The sequence below is a fragment of the Barbus barbus genome, assembly GCF_936440315.1.
Source record: "Barbus barbus genome assembly, chromosome: 26".
NCBI classification, from domain to species: Eukaryota; Metazoa; Chordata; class Actinopteri; order Cypriniformes; family Cyprinidae; genus Barbus; species Barbus barbus.
In genome coordinates this window covers 20,887,681-20,913,581 of record NC_136754.1, presented here as the reverse complement: position 1 = coordinate 20,913,581, position 25,901 = coordinate 20,887,681, and the positions used below count along the sequence as shown (strand labels likewise).

The 25,901-nt window shown below is 40.7% G+C and overlaps 1 protein-coding gene across 2 annotated transcripts in view; it reads right to left on the bottom strand.

Moving 5' to 3' along the window:
* Positions 1-5,777, bottom strand: part of LOC306846615 (receptor-type tyrosine-protein phosphatase F) — a 125,258-nt gene extending 119,481 nt beyond the window's left edge. For both annotated transcript variants that reach the window (XM_079380097.1, XM_079380098.1), the window contains exon 1: positions 5,408-5,777. The gene's annotated coding sequence lies outside the window, so the exon portion shown is untranslated. The remainder of the gene's footprint in view (positions 1-5,407) is intronic.
* Positions 5,778-25,901: the final 20,124 nt, after the last annotated feature.

The window sequence follows — 25,901 nt, the reverse complement described above, 5'->3', positions numbered from 1 at the left end:
AAAGCAATACAAATGCTACAAGTCTGCTTTTTCATAGGTAAATGGGTCAATGGCATGGCACTCATTTCTGTTTGGACCAATTTACTTATTAAAAAATGCATTTCACACAATGATTTGAATGCGCCTTTTCTATGATAAACATTTTTTTTTTATATATATAAATATCTGAATTATACTTAATTTTGATATTTTGGGGGACAAAGTAAAAAAAATGTCCTAATGGTAAAATAAAGAAAAATACTTTAAATAAAACCTAGGTTCACCTTTATCTTAGACACTCATATCCGCTATTGACTTCAGATTTCAAGAAATACTATAAAAACAACTAATGGTCAGCAAATGTCAACTGGAAAACAATGCCAAAGTTTAAGACAACATCTAAAGCCCAGATAGATCTCCAAAGCACTTATTTAAGCATATGATTCTGCTTTCAATGCCAAGTCTAGCTGCCAAGCTCTTGAGATTTAGATGTTTGCTTTCTTTTCATATTGTAGTTGCGTTCCTCACAATCCCAATCTACTCACTAACAGCTTGCCAGGAAAACTAGCTAAATCACTTTTATTTACTAAGGCAGGGGGATCTCCATTAGCATTAGATTTACATGGAAACAAACTAAGGATTAGCAATCCCATTAGCAAGCCGAGTCCGTCCTCTGGTTTTTGAGTGTGGGATGTTTTAGCTAAGATAAGATTCATGGAGGGCACTGAGCTGAAAACACAACAATACTGTTCATCATGAATTGCATTGTGGGAGAATCCAGTTATTAATCCTCTCCAGTACATTCATCCAATGCACGCCATCTGTCGGGTATGGCACCTTTGCATAAAACGCTCTTCTAAATTCTGAAAAATGTTGCGTTCCTAGAGGTATAAAGTGTTTATTAAAGGGGTCATATAATGCCCATTTTTTTCAAGTTGATATTATTCTTTAGGGTCTTAATGAAAAGTCTGTAACACAGTTTGGTTAAATTTTTTCATTGGTAGTGTAAAAAACTAATGAGCTCTAATGAGTGAATTCCGAGCCGCTCTCTGAGGGATTGTTTACTTTAGCGGCATTCATGTGAAACTAGCTAATTAGCACATTATTAGGAAAGGCGATTTGCAAAGATTCATTTAAAAAACCTTCTTCTGGAGGTGAAGCTGTATCACGAATGATTCGCGTAAACATAGGCAGATTTAGGCAGATCGAGGGTGGATTCCCTTCAGGACCAAACGTAAACCTCTTCAGCGGCTCAGATGTAGGGAGTAAATGACGACTGCTATGTTCATTATTACATCCAACAACAGAACACCTCAATCGCTTAGGAGTCATTCTTGTCTACATCTGCTCCGGTGGTGAAACAACTGACGACAGCTCACTCAGGGCGGGTCTGAGGTAAGACAACCAGTGCAGTCTGTGCTAAAACGCTACTGTCAATCAACAATCAGGGGAGGGGCTTCTGTCCATGTGACATTTGAGAAAGGGGTAAAGATTTTGTGGTTGTGTACACACACTGCCAACACACATTTCAGTTCAAACAACTTGTAAAATGCATGTAGCATTATATGACCCCTTTAAGGTAAATGTTGTGAGATTCTTGTTGTCAGATGTCGTTGCCTCAAGATATAATTCATACCCAGCGATAGCGAAAATGGAAAATAAAGACATCATGCTAACGAAATTCATTCATTCTCATTCGCATATCCAAAAACAAGTCATCACATTCCGGGATCTTGCTGTGCAAAGCATTCTGGGGATGGGAGGAGGATGACTAAAGCAGGGGAAAGAGTCACTCATCATGAAAACTAATGCTGTTGATACCTAATGACATTGCTGTTGCACGGCGGGGTTGGGGGTGAATTCAATTGTCTAGCAAAGAAATGAAATGTTTTCTCGTTCACAAACAGAGCGTCATATACCCTAAAGGTAATATAAAGCAAATGAACAAACAGCTCTGACAGGTATTATCCTCACACTATTATTAGTTGTGGCTCCTGAGGTGTGTGCGCTTTGGCTAGTATTGTCTACATCTGTAATAATGGTGTTGGGTTTGAAAAAGCTTCGGAAAATTTTGTTCAGCAAACCTCCTAAAGGCTTTGCCTTATACAAAGACAAGACTCCTTGCATCAGTTTGTGACAGCTGCAATTTTTCCCAACAGAGATCAAATAAAAACTACCAAAAGTCTAGCAAGTGTTAGATTTATAAAGATTTCTATTAATAACACCCCTGCCAAAAGTTAAGGGACATTAAAAATCTATCTCTTATGTGACGTTTGCCTCTGCCATGATGCAATTGCAAAGTACTAACATTTGAATTTTAACATGCAGAGTTCAGAGGTCCACTCAAACCACTTATTTAAAGTCTCTAGTCATGCAAAGACCTGGGAATATCATCGACGGACCACTCACTGACTGTTATTACAAACATTTAGACTCTGCCAAATGGAGGTGTTTTAATCAGCACGTCCATAACAAGATGATTTAGGAGCAAAATGAGCTCCTGTGTACGCAGGGTAATGTCCTCTTTAATAAAGAGGATTTGTGCGGTTATTTCAGATCCATCTCTCATAATATTAAATGTGTCATAAAATTTAATTTGTACTCTTAATAGCGGATTTGACTTTTGCTGTTTGGATGAATATTAACAGGCGTAAAATACGGATATTTGAGTGGTGAGCATTTGGAGTTAGAGACGCATGCTTGTGAATGCTAATTACTGCAAGGCTCTCAAAGAGAAATTATTTGAACAATAGAGCTAATCAGACCCTATTCAATGCAGTGCCGATGACAAAAAGAGGAGCTTTACTCTAAACAAAAGACACCATCTTTAAACAAAGCATTCTTTAAAAGATCCAATGCCAACTTTATTTAAGAGTGTGGCTAATCAGTAAACTATAAGGTCAGTGTTACTACAGATGTAATATTTCTCAAATCCAAATGCAGCCCTTAGATCTCACATGCACATCACTGGAGCAAAACTGCACCATCTCACGGTGGCTGCCAGGGAAAGTAACCAATAATGTACGACAGGACTCAATAATAAGGACGGCCTGCTGGCCCGAGGCCTGTGAGAGTTCATTTTGGACAAGTTGATGGAATATACACTTAGCTCTATTGGATAATAATAATAATAATAATAATAATAATACAATCAGCAAGTATTTATAAATAGTTTTCATGGATATATTATAGCTGTATATTTTCTAGCTGTTGAAAAGAAATTTAAAAAATAAAAAATAAACTTTGAATGAATGAATAAAAATACATCGATTTTAGTTTAAAGAAGTTTTTCTGGAACACAAAAAAGGGAGAAAATAAAATGTGTAATTTTTTGTAGGCCAGTGAAAATGTTGGCAGCCCAAGTAAGATCTAAACTACTGGTTCGACTAGGCTAACAGAAAATATCTTTATTGCTGAACCCTGTTTGGAGACCCAAACACTCACGGTGCCTCATTTCCCAGAGATTCTCTCCATATCCCAGAGATTCACTGAATGACAATGACGATACCGTCATGTCCCACTAGACTTTCTCTCAATAGACAAACCATGAATAAAAATGTGGATCGCTGAATAAAAGAAACTCTTAAGTGAATATCAATGACAAGAGACGCATAAATGACAAGGAATTTCTTTAAATTTATGCCAGATATCACACAGCACACGTGTTTATATAAACCAGCTAAATGAGGAGTTTAATATATTCCACTGTCATTTCAAATGTCACTCATCTGGGAAAACCGGTTTACATTATTTGTTTTAGGTAACAGTCATAGCAAGGATAAATACATTTAATCATACAAAATTATCGTTATAATCAGACTTTAATTATACTTATTCAGCTACACTTTACTCATAAAAACCTACGTCAAAGTAGCACTACAACATTTTTTAAATAATCTGACATTCCAGTTGGACCAGCAAATTAATTTATTCTAAATAAAACAACAATATTGATGTTATTCCACCCAAAACTTAAATCGCCACCTTCAAACACAGAAAATTGTCACCACAAGAACATTATTTGTCATGGTATTTGTTGAGGCCCTCGCTCTTTGGTGTAATCCCACACTTCACTGAGAAGAACAGCTGGCGACATGACTGTGACAGAGTTGTAAAAGAAGAATTTCAGGTCACCAGCCTGTATGTGGGGGGTCAAGAGTGACAGACGAGGGGGTCGGCCACTACCGATAAGACCAAAAACTCCTGTTGGGCTCCTGTTTTCAGTTTTTCATGCAGAGGTGGGCAAGTAGATGCAAAGATCATAATGGTTTTGATTCAAGAAACTTTTCCTTTAAAAAGCTTTTATCAGGCTCTGTTCTCCACCCCCCACCCCGTTTAAGAGTTGCAAGTCTGTTTTGGTGAATGATTAACAAGCGCGAGAGAGAGTAATGGTTCAAATTTTTCACAACTTTGAGAGAGCAACTCTCGGTTCTCTGAGGCACAGCCCCAGGAGGTCTCAGCTTTTCATGCTACAACAAAGCGAGACAGACATGCTATCTTTAAACTCTGTTCCTTCCCAACTTTCCACCTTCAGAAAACTAAGAGGGAAAGAAGCCACTGGAAGCACCTTTTTTTCCTGATAAAGAAGCACCTAAAGTTGAGCAAGGTTATATTGTGTAACCCTCATTGTAATGAGCCACCGCTCATAGGTGAAAGAGCCAAACTCACATTAATTTCACAGGGATGTTTTTTTTAAAATGGTCCCGGCTTTCATAAATATATCTCAAGCAGACACAAGCCAATTTTCAACCGTCTCCAATAACATCTGGAGTTATGAGGGAGACAGCCATTTCAACAACGTTAAAACTCACAACAAAGCCTATAATTTTCTTCTGTCACCTTTAATCAATGGTGTAGTCTCTCCTGAGCTGGCAAAAAAAAAAGGAAACTTTCCGGGCCAGAAACCATCCAGAACGTTAAGACAGTATCAGGCAGGGAGATAAAGACAACTAAGACAACTGGAAAAAACGGGTGGTTTGGCCTGAGACTTCATGTGGTCTCACAGCAGGGTCTCTCACGTTATATCAGTGGTAGCTAGGGGACACTCGACGGCTCTCTATTCAAAGTCCCCTGAAAAAAACAAAACAAAGGAGGGCTCTCACCAGACAGGGGCAACGTGCCAAAGAGGTAGCCAATGGAGCCAAAGTAAAAGTATTGTTTTGGTTTAACAAGTGACAATAAAAGGACAAAAGATAGAGAGAGAAAAAAAGTTATTTGGGAGGAGCAGAAGAAAACCTCCGCAATAGTGGAACAAAGTTAAGACAAAGTTAAGAGATAAAGAGATTCACTTTAGGCAAGTACATTTTAAAAATTACCAGTGTAAGAGAAGGAAAAAGTGAATATGATTTAGTTTTTTTTTTTTTTTTTTTTTGGTAAAGCAAAAAAAAACAATATAACTTATATTACTGCAAGTGTTGATTTAACTTACCCATTACAATATGAAAATAAGAAAATATCCAGAGGAAATGTGAGAAAAAAGTAATCCTTTACTTAAATCCTGAATGTTTTCTTCTTCCCTTGACTGTTATTCCCGAGAGCGATCGGCAAAATATTCAAATCCTAAGGCATGTACCATCCAGGTGGGGAGATCCTTGTTAACGGCTTCAAGTGGAACAGAAGACACCGAGCTTTTTATCCAATCCAGTAAGTGTATAACTGACATCAAACGAGTCGTGTCTTTATCCAGTTCATAAATGTTAACTTGTCTCGGTAGTTTTCCCCAGTGGTGTGGTAAAACTCTTGTTGATTGTGAAGAGAGCTGATTGTAGTCCTTTCTGAGGGAAGCTTCTTCACACACTGTCTGTGAACAGTGAGTGGGCGTCAGTCTGGGTGGAACCAGTGTGATGTCAGAACAGGGGCTCTCAGAGTAAGTTCCTGGCAAATGGACTAAAGGGTTGTTTTTACTCACCTGTGTGCAAAGGTTGTACGTGCTTGCCCGTGTGTTCACGGACTCATCAGGAACCTTGCCGGGACTTAAATGTTAATGATTAACCGTGTTACATTGGAATCATGATTTGATACAACGTCATGTGGAGAGAATTTGGATATAAAATGCTATGCCTGAACTTTAAATTGGGTCAGCTGTTTAAGATAAACTGCTAAAAAATATAAACAATAAATAAATGGACATAAATGTACATAACAACAAAAGTAATGCACTTAGAAAAGGGTAAACAAAATATAGTTTGTCAGTTTCCAGGACAGAAATAATTACTAGAAAGCCTAAGCAGTGATTCCCACACAGTATTCCTTGTCATAATGTCATAATCTGACACAGCAATGTTTATTAGATTACAGTGAACCTCAGTGGAACACTTCTACGCCTGCACGGCTAATGGAACACTAAAGAGCCATATAGAAATGATGAAACACATGAGAAACATCCTATGCTTTCTATTGAATTTACCACATAATGTTTACAAATGACACAGCGGTTGGGCTACAAATAATCCTTATCCATCATCATAGGGACTAGGTTATAATATCCTAACTCTGTCACAGTCTATTTTTTTCTGAGATACTTGGCTTCATTTCACGGATAATTATATAGATGCACTACATTCCATTTGTGCGTGTAGACTAAATATTGACATGACAATCAATAATATCATTTCCACTGAATCAAAATGACTGTATCTAGCATAACCTACATTACCTCGGAGTAGCTTAAAGGAACAGTTCACCCAAAAATGAGATTCACCCTCAATGTCATTCCAAACCTGCATGACTTGCTTTCTTCTGGGAAACACAAAGGAAGATATTTTGAAGAATGTTTTGACTGCTTTTGGACCCTATAAATGACGAAAACTTGTATTCAAACTAACTTGAAACATCTTTAAGAAGACATTAAGTCTATTCTCCCAACACATTTCTCACTTCTGCCACTTGTCACATGAACAATGTCTCCGGATGGGAAACCAGGACAAGATATCGCTCTGAGAGTTTCAGGCTCCTCTGGAGGAGAGACATTGTGAACATTAGAGACTGCTTTCTAGGGCATAATTACACTTATATCCACAATGGCCCCTCCGCTGCACCACCCCCAGAGAAAACCCAGGCACACTGTATCTGTGTGGCGTCTTCACTAATGCAAACCACCACAATGTCAGAGGGAAAGCTGCTATTCATCCTCCATGCGTGCTGGTTAAGCGCTAGAGGGCGAACTGCGGGGTGACTGAAGAAAGAGGTTAAGAATGTCTCGCCACACCTGTTGCCCTTCCTGCCCCACTTTCTCCGGAGGCTTTTCAGCCATCACATGGCAAGATAAAAGAACGACTGAAATAGCCCGCGGGCTACACCCTGGCCCCGTGAGCCGTTCATTTCGGCGGACGACCGTTTGAAACAGCTTTAGCTTTCACGATGAAGTCGTTAGCGCAGACGGAGAGCCTAGCACAGCTGTCAATTACTTAATACCCACCAGCGCCCTCCCTGTAATTTAAATCAATTTACTGACACCTTACCCACAATTCCAGCGTTCAGATGAGTTACTCTAACAACAGGGCAACACAATTGTGCTTTCTAAGAGAGCTCACATGAGACACAATAGAGCTGGGCACTGGAAAGGTTCCCAAAGCTTTGTATGAAATGTAAATAGTTCTGACGAAATCAAGTACCAAACAACAAAACAAACCACGTATTCATGGTGATTCATGAACTGCACTGAATGATAATTATCTAACCTTTTCTCCGAATCTTATTTTCTGCCCTGTTCCAAAACCTAATTTTAAAGCAGAATTACCTGTATACTTTGTGAAAACAGCAAGAATACACAGTGACAAACTCAGTAAAAAATAAAAAAATAAATAGATGAATAAAATAAAATCTGAAATGTCTGGTGCAAGAGAAATGAAAATAACAATTGACTCATAAAATACTAAAAAGTATCAATAAAAATAGCGGTTTTTCAGTTTTTTAGAGCACCGCACTGTTAGCTTAGCAAAATGCTAACATCAAACTCTTCAGAAAATAATATAGAGGTGAGCCTGGCATGGAAAGCATTATTTGAGAGACATGACAATATGTTCCATAAAATACTGAAACATATAAATAAAATGCTTTGTATGTGTATGTGCTATGTATTTTTACTCATAGCATCACAGTATATGCTTAGCAGCATGCTATTGTCAAACCATACTGAAATCAATAGCCATTCAAATCTGCCATGTAACACGATTTTTGAGTCATATCAAAAACAAACAATTGAAAAATATCAGTAAAATACTTCAGCTTAATTAGTATTTGAGTACTTCACCTCATATCTGTCTGCTATGCATTTTAATAAATTTTAGATCATCGCACTTAGCAGCATGCTAATGTCAAACTACAGGAAATCAACAGCACGATCGAGTCAGCCATGCAAAGCGCTGTGAGTGTGACGTGGAGTAGTTGCCTAAGAGCATTTCAAATCAGTAACATATAAAATTACATAATGTTTAAGATTAATTTTTAATGTACTGGATAAAGTGTGAGGCAGCTCACAAGCTTTTGAAACAGTTGTTGTAAAGCCATGAGGATGATGAAAAACAAAGATGAAAGAAAGTGTTATTTTAAATGTGCTCGTCATAGCCACATTTATACTCATCGTTATGCCTCAACTCACAACATGAGCATCATTCTGTTGCAGACTGATTGTATATAGTTATGTTATACACTGTAAAGTATAATGTAACAATGCCTAACAAAATTTGCATACGCGTGCCCTATTTATGCATGCATAATTTGTGTGAATGATGAAATCAAAGGCAATTGCAAAGTCCTGTAATTTGCATTTACGTGTCTGCCAAATTTAAAATGGAAAAGCGAGTTCAATTTGACAATTTATTATGTCCCAACAGGTATGACCCTGCCGTACTGAAAGAAAAGCAAGAGCAAAGCTTCTGTTAGCCATTTCACTTCCTTATCACCACACTCCCACTCTGCCAAAATGAAAATGAAAATGCAAGCCTGTCAACTGGTTCTTGTAAGTGGGAATTTTTTGGAGTAGGGGGGAAGTGGCAATCCACAATAATGTGCAATTTGTATTTGAAAAAGAATTTTGTTTTCAGTAAATCTACACCTAAATAGCAAATATTAGATAGATAGATATTTGTGATATTTAATGTGAAGCAATCCTCGACAGGTTGCAGGTCAAAATGACCTTTTTTAAATCCATCACTCCTTCTCAGTGCCTCAGGTGTGTCACTGTAAACAACAGTTGGGAAGCATCTGTGCAAGCGCGCACAGCTGTGAAACAGCTACATACACATATATAACGACTGAATCCACAGAGGTTCAGTCTGGTGAGGAGACTAAACCCACAGTAACACACCACCTCCGCTCTGTATGCAAAGCGCTCCATCAATATTGAACACCGCGCCACACAGTCCTATTACATCTGAATGTAGATACGGGGTCTTAGGGAAGGTACGGCACTCACTCGCTGGGTGGTTAAAGATAAAGGAGCTTCAAGCAGAGTGAAAGGGGCTGATGCACTCTGTGACAAGAGCTGAGAAAAAAAACAGCACATGGGAGATAAGACTTGGTAAACTGACCTTGTGTGTTTGTGTGAGCCCAAGTAAAATATGAGAGGCACACAGAGTTCAGCAAGGCCACCTTCAGTACTTCCAATTCTGTGCACTTGTGATGCGGCATGATTGTGGATTTGAGGCTGGTGTAAAAAAAAAGAAAAAAAGACAGAGACTCTATGCCTGGATATGCAGGCAAACAATACTTATGCCATATCTTTGGCTCTGGCACGACTGTACTTTTTGAGCCATTTACCTGAGCTGTAGATGTCATGTGACATGTTGATTATGACACATAATTAAATGTAGGCAAGACCGCTTGAGCAGCTCATTATTATTGAGAGTAATTTCAATATTCTATATGATTTGTCTCTGCTCATATACAGCAAAATACGGAGTCATTCTACGTTCATTAGGCCTATGTATTGATAATTATCTTGTTCATTTTGTAAACATATTCATGTTATAAATACAGCAATTAGGGCTGGGCGATATGGTCAAAAAAATTATCACGATAAAAAAATTATCACAATTTTTTTCATATCAGCCGATATCGATAATTATCACAATAAATGTCAAATCTTTATTTCTTTCAAGTTTAAAGCCAGAATTTTGCTCCATTTGCTAATTTTCCGTAACAAAATAAATATCTAAATAGAAAAATTAATTTCTTAGTTTCTGCATGTTCTAATGAGTGATATTGTTTCAAATCAAGAAACAGGTTTGGGTTGCCTGATAATATTAATAATATATATATTTTTTTGTCTCTTAGAAACGCACATTTGAGTTAGGATGCAGATGTTAATTTTTGTTCCTTTTTCAAATCAGTAACATCTGTAAAAATTGTACCAACCTCAGTTTTATATGGTTAAATTTATTCTATATGATGTCCCATAGTAGCATACATTTAAATCACGATTAACACAATTAAAACCACACATATAGCACCTCAATACCATGGTAAAAATATAACTATATGGATTTTAGGTAGCCTATTTGTATGTAAAACAGTAACAGTAGTCTAAAAACATTCTGTATAAATGCACACATGCTATAGCTTAATCACAAATACATACACTATAATTATACACTAGGGCTGGGCGATAAATCGATTTTATCGATTAACTCGAATGTGTAGTTTATGTCGACTTGTTTGAATGAAAATCGTTTTTTCTAAAAAAAAAAACGTATACTACAGAACTCCAATAAATACGAGATAGGAGATATATATCAATACTTTCTCTCGCAGTTATATCATTAGGTAATGATAATTGCGGGCATCATGGAGCCGCTATTATGCATGGCATTGAAACTGCTTTTGAATGCATGATGGCTTTTTAGTTTCACTTTCGAGATTGGCAATCGCACGTACTCTGTTTTTACTATGGAGCGGCAGTAGCCTACTTGCCACACATTTTACAAGATTAGATGTTTGTCATGGTGCTCATGATCTGCAAATCATCCGTCATCGTCCTCAGTCATCTCTCCTTACTCTATGTGGTAGGCTAAGTGAAATTTTATGTTCTGTAATGCAGTGTTTCCCATACATTGATTTATTTGTGGCGGCCTGCCGCAATATCAAAACTGACCGCCACAAATAGATTTTTTTATTTTTTTTTTAAAAAGCTTTGACTTTGTTGAATAAGCAAGCGCTGCACGTTTCAGGATCGAATCATGGTGCGGGTGTCTTTATATCACTGCATTTCTGAAGGAAACAGACTGTCTTCAGAAAATTGTGGATGTCATTTTCACTTCATCTTGTATAATGTCTGATAAAGCAGCATTTGTGAGCAGAGCTAATTTGTGTACAGCGTTACCGAAGAAACCTCTATTTCTCCTGCTCTACAAGCGCCTCCTGCTGGCAGAGAATTAATTTGCATATATGCAGCCACAAATAAAGTCCAAGTCTGTGGGAAACACTGGTAATGTAACAGGCAACTGTTAGCAATCGTTATTTGTTTCCTGTACCTTTCTGAATACTGAATATTTGTTTTACTGATAGTGTTGTAAAGCACTTTGTGACTCCTTGTCTGTGAAAGGTGCTATATAGATACATTTTATTTACTTAATTCAAATTATTAAATGGATGCCACCTTATTGGGACAATACAGCCCTCCCTACACCTACCCTAACCCTACCCGATAATTGCCTTTCCGATGCGATATGAGATTTGAAAAGGGAGAAAAAAAGTTTCGTATAAGGCGGGCTCGAACTCGGGTCGATCGCATCAAAAAGCATAGGCCTATGCCTTACCATCTACACCATTGAAATTGATGCTATATGGGCGTCTTTTTGTTGACTAACTCAATCGCACGTTGGTGGGCGGAGTTAGTGTAAATAGCCTTTGCCAACAAGGTGGGCTATTTGCACTTAGTGTAAATAGACACTCCGTCAAGTTAGAACTTGTTTTGAACAATTTCTTTGTCATCTGCAGATTGATTTTAAGTAGGGGGGAAAAAAATCGATTTAAATCTGATTTTTTTGTGAAAAAATCTGGGATTTTTTTTTTCAGGCAATATCGCTCAGCCCTATTATACACCATTACTCCTGTAATAAAATTCAACGTATACCCCACATTTCTGCCACAATACCATGCAGTGAGTGTTACTACAGTAAATCCATGGTAAATGATGGCGATGTGTAGATTGAAAAGCCTTCAGGTTTCCAAGCGGATAAAAGGTCTGTGTGGCACGATTCAAATGAGTCACCTCGTTTCGTTCCGCTTTTGGCGCATAAACAGTATATCAAACATTTATCGAACTCTTCATATCGTTTTATCAAGGAAAATTATATCACGATAATTATCGTTATCGAATTATCGCCCAGGCCTACCAGCAATACATCGCATTCACGATCATATTTTCAAATGCTATAGCCCAGCAATCACACTAGGGCCAACAAAAGTACTAGGCCTACTCGCAACCGCAGTCAGTCCGAAAAAGAGAGCAGGCCTAGACCACTGTTCTGTTGCTATTAAAAATTATAAACAACACACATTCTTTATTGCATTAATCCGTACATCTCGTGGGCTGCATTCTCTGAGGGGAGAGGCAGAGCGTGTCGCTGAATGCGGCAGACAAATCATTTTTATCTGGGACCCCGGCGGGTATTGACAAACCAGGGATGCATTTAGATAGCCCAATTAAAATGGGGAAATGAACCGACATCAGGCACTTTGAAAACGCTGCAGCCCTCTCGTCCTCTGACTCTTCAAAGGCCAGACTCACCACGAAGAGCAATGAGGGGGGAGAGAGAGGTGGTGCGGGGGGCTTCAAAGAGAAGAAATTCTCCTCCACGGGCAAGCAACTGCAGGCAGAGGCAAACCAAAGAGCAGAAACCCGAGGCGACTGAGGCAAGGCAGAGGGCGCCTTTCAGACCGACTTCACAGTAGGGCTCTACGCTAACATTTTTATTTATTTTTTTCCAGAAGGACTCGCTCCTCTGAGTTAAAATTAGGGGCACTGTTGAAGTTCATTTAACTGTAACATTAATGTGCCATTACAGGATACATATGCATAATCATATGCATTTAAAACTGAATATAGAATTACTACAGAATTCAGAAACATAAGATGGACTTGATATCAGTAGGTCTTAAAATTATAATAATTAATTTAGCTGTGTATAAACATGGAAAAAATTGATAATTGTTTAGCATTTCACAGAGGACTCTTGCTCCTTAGGCTGTATTATGGACTGGTGCTGCAAATTATTTTACTTGGATTCATCAACATTGCACCAGTTTTCACTCTCGTACCCTGCTGACTGGCCTTAAGGGGGTCATGCCTTTTTCTTTTAATATTATAATGTTCTCTGAGGTCCACTTAAATGTTAACAGGATTTCTACATAAAAACATAATTTAGAACTAATAAGCTATTTTCTGTCCTGTTTTTGACACGCCCCGTCGGAACTGAGCAATAGTGACACATGATAAAAACTCCTGTTACTCACTCTTGTGTGTTGAGACATTACTGTCAGATTCAATATAGTCAATTCAATATAATATCTAAATATCGGCATCTGCATCAACCAGAGATGCCGATATTTAGATATTGTATTGAGGGGGCAGTCGTGGCCTAATGGTTAGAGAGTTGGACTCGTAATCCAAAGGTTGCAGGTTCGATTCTCGGGCCGGCAGGGATTGTAGGTGGGGGGAGTGAATGTCCAGCGCTCTCTCCACCCTCAATACCACGACTGAGGTGCCCTTGAGTAAGGCACCGAACCCCCAACTGCTCCCCGGGCGCCGCAGCATAAATGGCTGCCCACTGCTCCGGGTGTGTGTTCACGGTGTGTGTGTGTTCACTGCTGTGTGTGTGTGCACGTTGGATGGGTTAAATGCAGAGCATGAAATCCGAGTATGGGTCACCATACTTGGTAGTATGTCACTTCACTTTTTCACTTTAGAAAAACCCATATCGGTCAACCTCTAATCTGCCCCTCTCTGTTCAATCTTCCTCCACAATTTGCTAATTCAAATAATGTGTATTAAATAGTATATAGTCATTGTGATTCGTTTGTTGCCCTTAATAATGCATTTATATTGATTAAAACAAGAAACCCACAGAGAAGCTGGAGGAACGTGAAGTAGATCACCTCATTAGCACAGCTCTGAACTTGTTCTGTCAGTTTGAAGAAAATCAAAGATCAAGACTTCAAATGTAGCACTTTAAAGAGCTGCTCTGCTAAGTGCTGGTGCCATAAAAAAGGCGAAAGAACAATCTTACAGCCTTTTTCAAAAACCAAAACAGAAGACCTCACCGTCAGGAAGGTAATATTACACTGTGTTGCACAGTCAGAAGTGTCATCTTTTAATTACACAATAATGGATACGCTCACCCCTGAGGGAGACAACACTCACAGTCAGTGGCCGGAACAGAACAAGATAAGCATCAGAAATTGTTATCTAATGACGCAAATTAACATTTTACTGATGACCCAGGGGTGAGGCGAGAAAAAAAATCTATGGATGTGTGTTGAGGTCAACTGAAGTATTCTACACCTGTGACCTGAACCTTTCAATATTATACAGTGTCTGATTGGACATTTGTTTCTCACTTTAAAAAAAAAAAAAAAAATCTTCAAGTCCCTTATATTCTATGCTCCAGAATAGCTGTTTCCACCCAAGTTGTGAACTGAACTTATGGGCAATCAAAATATCACAAAAACAATATGCAAATAAAGCAACATTTCCATCCCATGTGTTGAAATACTAAGCAGCATGACTTTTTAACACTGATAAAAAAATGTTAGCAAAAATGTGTTAACATATTAGAATGACTTCTGAAGGATCATGTGATGCTGAAGACTGGAGAAATTATGCTGAAAATTCAGTTTACCATCACAGGAATAAATTACATTTTGAAATAATTTAAAATAGAAAACACTTATTTTAAATTGTAATTGACTGTTTTTACTTTATTTTTGATCAAATAAATGCAGTCTTGGTAAGCATAAGAGACTTCTTTCATCAACAAACATGACCTCAAACTTTTGAACGGTAGTGTACTTTGCTTTGGAAAAAAAAAATGTACATGTGCAGTATTCGTGCAGTATTTTTATGCAATATTTTTAAACTCACAAAACAAAGTGTGTGGTGGAAACCCAACATAAGAAATAAATAAATAAAAACATAAAAAATTTAAACTTAATAGCCATCATTTGTGTATAACTATTACTGAAATAGAATCAGTATGAAATAGGAAATAAACAAAACAACATGTGTCACTCGGTTCGCTCATTCACTGTTTCCTTCTCGTCCTGTACCATGTGCGTTTGTTGTGTGTGTGTGTGGGTGTGGTCGAGCTGTCACCGATCATCAGCGACGTAGCTGTGCCTCTTTACGAGGCCAGCTGCAGCTCGTCACCACACCGCTTAAATACTCATCTGTTTTTCGTGTCCTTTGTCAGATCGTTGTGGATGTTTCCCGTGCTGTCTTTGCTTTGGTCCAGTTCTCGTGTCTTCGCCGTTGCCGTCTGATGTTCCTGTCGTTGTCCCGCGTTGGTTGTTCTGTGTTCCTCGTCTGCCTGGATTATTCATCACCCACACGGACCCGACTCTTCACCTCACCACCCTCCAGCTTAGCCCATCCAGTTCCTGCGTCACTCAGCCCTGCAACATCTCTGTCTGCGTTTCCATCCCGCTACAATAAACTGTTTCATTTTTAACCGCGATTGCTTCCTCTTCATTACATCATGACAGAACGATCTGACCTCCCCATGGAAGCAGCGGGTGCCACTGCCACGGCGCTGGAGAGCTTCATCGCCAGGAGCAGTGAGCGGATGGATTCACAGGAGGCGAGCCTGAATAGGGTGGGTTGCGCTATTCAGGTTCTAGTGACGCAGGTGTCCGAGCTCACCCAGCAACTCCAGCAGCTACGAGTTCCCACTGCGTCACCCACACCGTCAGTTCCCCTCATCCCTGTGGAGGTTCCCCTCCAACCAGAGCCCCGCCTGCCCGTTCCCGAACATTACGGTGGTGAACCCAGGTTTTGCAAAGCCTTTCTGAATCGGTGCTCGATGCACTTCGCCCTCCAGCCACGCACCTATTGCACGGAGAGGAGCAAGGTGGCTTTTGTGTTGGCTCTGCTTACGGGAAGGGCGGCACTCTGGGGAACGGCGGTGTGGGAGAATCAAGATCCGTGCTGCACCTCGTTCCAGGCACTATCGGAGGAAATGAAGCGAGTATTCGATCGTGCCGTCGCCGGTAGAGAGGCGGCCAGAATGCTCGCCGATCTCCGCCAGGGTGAATCATCTGTGTCTGACTATTCTATCGAGTTCCGCACCCTGGCGGCGGAGTGCCGCTGGAACGAGGAGGCGCAGTGGGACATGTTCCTGCATGAGCTGGCTGACCGCGTCCAGAAAGAGATCTACGCCCTGGACCTCCCCACCACGCTCAACGGACTTATCAACCTGGCCTTAAGGGTGGACGCACGGCTCGCCAGGGTCGAACGACGCGTCCAGGCCACCCGAGTCCCTGGTGGGTCGGAGAGTCAGCAGGGTAGCGACGGGGACGCGGTCAGTCCCGTCTACGATCACGAACCCATGCAGGTAGGGCGGGCTCGGCTTTCCCGGGAGGAGAAGGAAAGGCGGAGATCCCAGGGACTATGTCTGTATTGTGGTAGGGCAGGACACTTCTTGAACAGATGCCCGGTAAAAGACCAAGCCCGATAGTAAGTGTGAGGCTACTATCGGGTTGGATCTCCGCAGGAAAGACCTCACCCACGTCATCTACCCTCCTCCCGGTAAGACTGAGATGGGCTACCCATTTTTTCAACTGTCAAGGTCTTCTGGATTCCGGGGCTGAGGGTAACTTTTTGGATATTGCACTTGCACACAAGCTTCAGATCCCCACAAGACCCCTCACTCACAGTATTTCCGTTCACGCCCTCAGTGGCCAGGAACTGCCCACCATTACCACTGTCACTGAACCTGTCACGTTAATCACTTCAGGCAATCACACTGAAAGCATTTCTTTCATGATCATGGACTCCCCTCTTGCCCCCATCGTCCTCGGACACCCCTGGCTCATTTCCCATAACCCCAAGATTGACTGGAACTTAAACACCATTTTAGCCTGGAGCGATCATTGTCATAAGTCCTGTCTTGTGTCTGCCTGTCCGTCTGTGTCTGTTTCTGTTTTTCAGGAGGAGGCAGTGGATTTGTCAAACGTGCCTTCGGAGTATCAGGACCTGAGGGAAGTGTTCAGTAAGTCTCGAGCAGCTTCTCTTCCTCCGCATCGTCCCTACGACTGTGCTATAGATTTACTGCCAGGTATGTCTCCGCCTAAGGGCAAATTATATTCGCTTTCTGTCCCAGAAAGGGAGGCTATGGAGAAATATATTTCTGATTCCCTAGCTTCCGGATTCATCCGCCCTTCCTCTTCTCCAGCGGGGGCGGGATTCTTTTTTGTGGGGAAGAAGGACGGATCCCTGCGCCCTTGCATTGATTACCGAGGGTTGAACAACATCACGGTAAAGAATACCTATCCTTTGCCGTTGATGTCTTCAGCCTTCGAGAGGTTGCAGGGAGCGTCCGTCTTCACGAAATTGGATTTACGTAATGCTTATCATTTGGTCCGCATCAGGAAGGGGGATGAGTGGAAGACTGCTTTTAACACCCCTAGGGGGCACTTTGAATACTTGGTCATGCCCTTCGGGCTGTCCAACTCCCCAGCAGTCTTCCAGGCACTCGTCAATGACGTACTGCGAGATATGGTTGATCAGTTCATATATGTTTACCTGGATGACATATTGATTTTTTCTTCATCTCTCCAGGAGCACGTGCAGCACGTCCGGCGAGTGCTTCAGAGGTTGCTAGAGAATGGGCTTTTTGTCAAGGCGGAGAAATGCGCGTTTCATGCACAGTCTGTTCCGTTTCTAGGGTACATTGTGTCGTCCGAGGGAGTGCGCATGGACCCTGACAAGGTTAAGGCTGTGGTGGAGTGGCCAAATCCAGATTCCCGTAAGGCCCTACAGAGGTTTCTGGGCTTCGCCAACTTCTACCGGCGTTTCATTCGCAATTTCAGCCAACTAGCCGCGCCTCTGACAGCTTTGACCTCCCCCAGAACTACGTTCAGGTGGTCTAACGCTGCCGAGGCAGCGTTTACCAAACTGAAGGGCCGCTTTGTTTCAGCCCCCATCCTTATAGCCCCTGATCCCTCACATCAGTTTGTGGTGGAGGTCGACGCATCAGAGGTGGGGGTAGGCGCAGTTCTGTCCCAGCGTTCTTCCGCGGACGACAAGATGCATCCCTGCGCGTTTTTTTCCCATCGTTTATCGCCAGCCGAACGCAATTATGACATTGGTAACAGAGAGTTGTTGGCAGTCAAGTTAGCGTTGGAGGAGTGGCGTCACTGGTTGGAGGGGTCGGGGGTACCTTTTATCGTCTGGACCGATCATAAGAACTTAGAATATATCAGAACTGCCAAAAGATTGAATTCCAGGCAGGCTCGGTGGGCACTTTTTTTCGGTCGCTTTGATTTTTCTCTCTCGTACCGCCCGGGTTCCAAGAACATCAAACCCGACTCTTTATCTCGTATTTTTGACCATTCCGAACGCCTGTCTACTCCCGAGTGTATTTTACCCGAGACGCTTTTCGTCTCCACACTCACATGGGAGGTCGAATCGAGGGTCAAGACGGCCCTAGAAGGGGTAACGCCTCCGCCCGCTTGCCCACCGAACCGTTTATTTGTGCCAGAGGAATTAAGGTCCGACGTTATCCAGTGGGGGCATTGCTCCAACGTGGCTTGTCATCCAGGAGTTAATCGCACCAGCTTTTTGGTTAAGCAACGATTCTGGTGGCCTCGCATGGCTCGCGACATTCACAGTTTTGTGTTGGCTTGCTCGGTTTGTGCCATCGGTAAGACTTCCAATCGACCCCCAGATGGGTTGCTCCAACCGCTGCCTGTCCCTTCGAGGCCCTGGTCCCACATTGCGCTAGATTTTGTTACCGCCCTCCCGCCCTCTCAGGGCAACACGGTTGTTTTGACCGTGGTGGACCGGTTCTCGAAGGCGGCCCATTTCATCCCCTTGCCCAAATTACCCTCAGCCAAGGAGACAGCGGTAACTGTCGTAGACCACGTCTTTCGCTTACATGGCCTCCCGATAGACGTGGTCTCCGACAGGGGTCCCCAATTTGTGTCCAAATTTTGGCAAGAGTTCTGTAGACTGCTGGGGGCGACTGTCAGTCTTTCCTCCGGGTTTCACCCCCAGAGCAATGGCCAGACCGAGAGAGCCAACCAAGATTTGGAGAGAGTGTTGCGATGTCTAGTCTCCAAGAATCCTTCCTCTTTGAGCCAGCAATTGTCTATGGTGGAGTACGCCCACAATGCATTACCAGTGTCATCCACGGGCCTGTCTCCGTTTGAGTGTAGTTTAGGTTACCAGCCACCTATCTTTCCCAGTCTGGAATCCGAGGTCGCGGTTCCCTCCGCTCACGCCTTTGTCCAGAGGTGTCATCGCACTTGGACGAGAGCCCGTGAGACTCTACTCCAAGTGGGAGCGCGCACCAAGGCTAAAGCCGATCGCCACCGGTCTAAGCCTCCCGTCTACGTCGTGGGTCAAAAAGTGTGGCTTTCTTCTAAGAACATTCCTCTCCGCTCCGTCTCCAATAAGCTTGCTCCCAAATTCATTGGCCCGTTCACTGTCACCAAGATCATTAGTCCGGTGACAGTCCGCCTCAAACTTCCTCCAGTGTACAGGAGAATTCACCCCGCCTTCCATGTATCCAAAATCAAACCCGTGTTTCATTCACCTTTTAATCCGCCAGTCCCGGTTCCCCCCCCGCCGCGACTCGTAGACGGGGAACCCACTTATTCGGTAAATCGTATACTGGACTCTAGACGGAGGGGACGCGGATTCCAGTACTTGGTGGACTGGGAGGGTTACGGTCCAGAGGAGAGAAGTTGGGTACCTGCGAGAGACATACTGGATCACTCCCTGATCGATGATTACAATCGCCAGGTAGGAGAACCTGGGAACGCCAGGAGGCGTTCTTAGGGGAAGGGGTACTGTCACGGTTCGCTCATTCACTGTTTCCTTCTCGTCCTGTACCATGTGCGTTTGTTGTGTGTGTGTGTGGGTGTGGTCGAGCTGTCACCGATCATCAGCGACGCAGCTGTGCCTCGTTACGAGGCCAGCTGCAGCTCGTCACCACACCGCTTAAATACTCATCTGTTTTTCCTGTCCTTTGTCAGATCGTTGTGGATGTTTCCCGTGCTGTCTTTGCTTTGGTCCAGTTCTCGTGTCTTCGCCGTTGCCGTCTGATGTTCCTGTCGTTGTCCCGCGTTGGTTGTTCTGTGTTCCTCGTCTGCCTGGATTATTCATCACCCACACGGACCCGACTCTTCACCTCACCACCCTCCAGCTTAGCCCATCCGGTTCCTGCGTCACTCAGCCCTGCAACATCTCTGTCTGCGTTTCCATCCCGCTACAATAAACTGTTTCATTTTTAACCACGATTGCTTCCTCTTCATTACATCATGACAACATGCTGTTGTGGAAAGGAAATCAACTTTAGTCTTTGTCCCATTTCTGTCGCTCTTGCACGTACACGTTCAGACACACACAAATGAGAGAGCTGCCAAATGAGTGAGTAATCCATCATGGCTGCCATTTCTTTTTAACAAAGCCTTGACGGATGGGTGGAGATAAGGGTCTGTGTGTGTTAGTGGAGCTGTGAGCACAGTTCTTTCAGGCAGACACACACCTGCACAAGTAGCAGTGGAAGCTGTGAAAGTCACGTTCACTCATCAGTCATCGGACGCCCTGTGAACGGTGGGGGGTGTGAACTCATGCATAACCTATTCATACCCCTCATCCCCTCCAACATCCCCCCAAGGTCTCCCTCTCAAAGCAGTGCAAACACACAGACAGAAAGTGTGTGTGTGTGTGTGTGTGTGAGAGAGACAAAGTGTATGTGAAATGACCACCGCTCAACACAAGTGAGCACTGAGGAACCAGTTCAAACCTGTAAAAACAACCAAAGTCCCTTAAGGCAAGTCAGGTCACTCAGCGGCCATCTTGGTAACATTCCTGGGAAGTCGTTTTCTATGTAGGTAATAGGTAAACAAATACAGTTGTTATCTACAACTACTGTTAAAGTTTGGGTTTAGTAAACATTTATTTTTGGGAATGGGAAAAAAAAATATATATATTATTGAGCAAGGATGCATTAATTAGGCAAAAGTTCAATTCTGCAACAAAATATTTCGGTTTCAAATAAATGCTGTTCTTTTGAATTTTATAGTCAAAGAATTGTAAACAAAAACAAAAAGGTTTTGACAGAAATATTAGCAGCACAAGTATTTTCTACACTGATAATAATAATAGGCGTAACTGTTTCTTGAGCACCAAATCAGCATATTAGAATGATTTCTGAAAGATCATGTGACACTGAAGACTGGAGTAATGGTGGCGGAAAATTCAGCTTTGTGATCCCATGAATAAATTACATTTTAAAACATATTCAAACAGAACACATTTAAATTATAATATTTTGCAATACTACTGTATTTTTGTCAAAAAAATAACGTTTAAAACAACCATCAGAATTTGACAAAACTTCCATTATAAAATGTGTTTCTTCAGCTCAAAAACAAAAAAATTCTTACTGGACCAACCTGACATGTCTAGCTAACAGGCATGTGCGTTCTAGACTAAACAAACAGGTGAGTTCCTCTTTTAAATGAAAGGTGGAGCTTCCGTTGCCTACCTGAGACAAAAAGCCACCCAAAATATAATCCAGGCACTTGGAGTGACTTTCATCTCTTGTTTGGTACTGAAATATGAGTGTTAGAGTCCCATCAAAACTATGTACCCTGCACTACCATTTCTCTTTCCATAGGGGGCGATGCACAAATTTGGAACAGGTGTGTTCAGTTTGGACATGTATAACTTTAAACAGTTAATTGAAAATTAAATTTGTTAGAGACAGAATGGATTCACATATTTGTCCAACATCTTATTGCCCCATTTGCAACTGGCAAAGTGGGAGTATGATGGAAAGGACAAACAGAACAGCACAAAAACTGACTAGCACATAAAGCATGTTGTTTGAAAGGGAGGAAACAGAACAGGTCTGGCCGTTGGACATTATTTGCTCAGTCACGCCACAGGCTGTACGGTACAGCAACGCCATCACTTCTGTAGAGTAGCTGCTATTAGAAATTCATGAACGACTCCCTCAGACTGATATAGCCTCTGATGACGGAGGTGAAATACAGAATAATGAAGGTTTTTTTTTTTTTTAATACTGACACTTCAGTTTCACAATGTTTTAAGAGCAAACAGTGTGTTATAAATATGAGGACAGTAGGTCACATTGCACATTACAGTGTTTGATATAGTAAAAGCTGCATGAGCAAATGAGCAATATGCCATTGAATTTCAATTATTTTGTTAAGATGCTTGTAAATATACTTTGTTAGTACTACTCCTGTAATTATTTAGTTTTGCATGTAATTTGGTTACTATGGACACTGTAATCTGTATTGAAACAGTGTTTCAATATTTTATAAAGACAAAAAGCATTTCATGCGTGCACTGCGATCCAATCTGAGCTCCAGATGTATTCAAGAAAACCGCTAATAACCTGCCCTGAAAGAATGGAGTTAAAAGTGAAAGTACGTCATTTCTCCAGCACGTTTAAACACTTCCAACATTCTGATAGTGCCACTCTTAGACAGGTTAATAAATGAAAATACAGACTGTAGCTTCAATCATGTCACACAGTTTTCATGTTTTTAGGCAAACAGAAAATCTGACCTCAGTTAAACATTTTAGTGATTACTATGGCCATAACGAACCTATATCCTAATGCAGTTCTGTAGTTCAAAAGGTTTAAAAGGTTAAACACAGTTCAAGTTTAAATACCCATCAGCCAAACTGTGAAAGTGAACTCCCGAACCTTACAGATCACACATATTTCTTATACAAGATCTGCATGCCATTCTAAATATTTTTTTTTTAATGTTATTCATACTTTTCTACTTAATTGTTTATCAGTTCTGCAGTATCAAGTCCACCAGTACAATTTTCGGTTGGTTTCTAAATACTAGCATCATAAAATAGATTAAAAATAAAAAATAAAAAGAAAAGAGAATTCGGTAATTTACTCACAGTTACCTGTATGAGTTCTTCTGTGGAACAAATGTCACGGTATTTTAAGAAATTTATTTTTAATTTTTTTTATACTTTCATTTATTCATTTTTCTAACCTATACAATGGAAGTCAATGATCACCAAAACAGTAAATATTGATAGAATTTTCTTTTTTTGTGTGTGTAAATTATAAAATTAAAATTATTTTAAATTCAGTAAAGAAAAATAATTTTCCATAATTAATATTGTTTTTATTATTGTGTCAAAACATTCACACACACAGCATTTTAATCAGTTCTATTCAGACACCTTATAAATAAATTACTAGCAGCTTTTTTTATGATCTCTAATCTACAGGACACAAACGATAAACAGAGCTCAATTTGTGTACTTTAACCAGAGAAAATTGCAGACAGGCCTAAACATTGTCTAACATCAAGCCATGGATTCACCTTAACAATAATGTATTTTTCCTTCATCAGAGGAACACACGGTGCCGGACAGCAAGAGACAGCCTCCATTCTCTCTAACATTGAGAGATTAGCCAAGCCAAATGCAGCTGCATTCTTGTGTCCACTCTCCCCCTCCCAGTGCAGAAATATATACCATCTAGCCTGTCCTGAGAGGGTATGGCAGATGGATGAAATACCACACAAGACTGCCATGCCACTAAGTCCCACTTTCCCCCGATGGACAAAAAAAAAAGGATTTCTAAGATAGTCATCTGCGCTGATACTAATCACACTTATTTCAGAAGAAAAGCCCCCACTGTACCTTTCCTCCATCCCTGCTGTTGATCCATGTGGCTCTGCAATAGCTGATCCCATCAGACAGGCTGGGTGAAATGGGAGACGAACCGTAATGCAATTTACCCTGTGTCTCCCTACGCGCCTCTGCCGCCGTGCCACTCAGAAGGGCCTTCCCACTAGGAAAATGCTCAGATCAATTCACATCTTAGTAATGAGTTTTGCCATGCTGGTTATCTCAGCTATAATATTAGAACAGTGGCCCCATGAACAAATCCAGCATCTCAAAGCCCTCAGTCAAGATTTTCCCACTAAACTACTATCACAAATGACCACAGAACGGAGCTGCACCTAGACAATGACATTAATGAAGACCCCATGAAACCAAAATTGGGTTTCTGTGGCTTTAGTCCATGTCTATTAAATTTGAGGGCATCTCTATGCTAATACAAGGGTTCCAAACCTTTTAAAAGTCAACTTTATTCAACTTTATTCAACACGGATGAACTGATCCGAGGTGACAGTAAAGAAATTTATACTCTTACAAAATAATGGATGAATGCTGTTCTTTTGAACTTTCTAGAACCCTATCACGCTTTCCCCAAAAATATTAATCAGCACAAATGTTTTTAACATTGATAATAATATGCATTATTGTTAAGCACCAAATCAGCATATTAGAATGATTTCTGAAGGATAATTTGAGAGTAGGGTTGGGGGATTTTTGTCTAATTTTATCGATTGATTCAAATGGATTTTTTTTTCAACAATTTGTTTGTTTTTATTTAAATCTATCACTGTAAAAAGTGATAAATTGACTTAACTTAAAAAAAAATTGAGGAAACCTGTTGCCTTAAAATTATTAAGTAAATAATAATAATAATAATAAAAAAGTTAAGTCAACTTATCACTTTTTACAGTGTAGGAATCATGGTAATCATGGTTTTGAATTAAATATTGGCAAATGTTACACACGTAAGTGTGCTCTATGAAGGGCCGTAACATACTGTTAATCCAAAGCAGCTTTTCATACAGAATACGTCTTTGCGTTGAAAAGCACAAGACACAAGCAGGGGAATGGGAAAAATGCATGGTTATAAGACGCAAGTTGAACGTCTTTTAACTTCAATGGTCCATATTTCAGAATGCTGTTTCATGGGCGAGACGCTGCAAAAGACGCGAGATGCTTATGCAACATCAAACACGTCCGTCAAGTGCATGTTTACATGGAAAAGCAGCGTAAGGCAAAAGCAATGGAAAAGCAGTGGAAAGTGAAAAAAATACTAATGTTATGTTTGATATTTTGTTTGATGGTGACAGGCTGAAAGGTGCTATTTTCTTTTTACAAAACATTTACTGTTAATAATAGCCTACTATGTACTACTACTGTTATAATTTGTGATTTTGAATTCGAACTCTTTAACCAGATGATTTAAAAAAAGAATGTTACTTGAATCATGTTGTAGCTACATTTTTTTAATGTGACTAGTTAAATATTAAACAAAAAAAATTCTGAATCATAATCTTGAATCATTCAAATGTTCTGAAAATTAATTAATTACGCCTAATTAAAATAATAATTAAAAATCACAATTTTTGCCATATTGCCCAACCATACATTGAAGACTGGAGTAATGCTGACTGAAATGTACATTTTTTTTCCATCAGAGCAACAAATTACATTTTAAAATATTACAATTAACTTTTATTTTAAATATATATTTCACAGTATTACCATTACTGTACTGCACTTTGATCAAACAAATACAGTGAGCATACAGTTTCAACAGAAAAACAAACAACTGAATTCAAAGAATTAACATTAAAGAAACATCTTTAATAGTGCAGCAGGGTAATACCACGGGAAGTCCCTGGAAAGTACAGAACAGAAGTCCTATGTAAATAGCATGATGCTTGAATGTTTATTTATTCAGTATTATGATATTTAACATCTGACAATCTGACTGAAACTAGTTTTAACATTGGCAAGAAAATGCTGCATCAGAATTATCTTTAGGCAACAGTGTGTGCTTTAGGCAACAAAGCCAAACAAAGTCTCCTATCAAACTTGTACA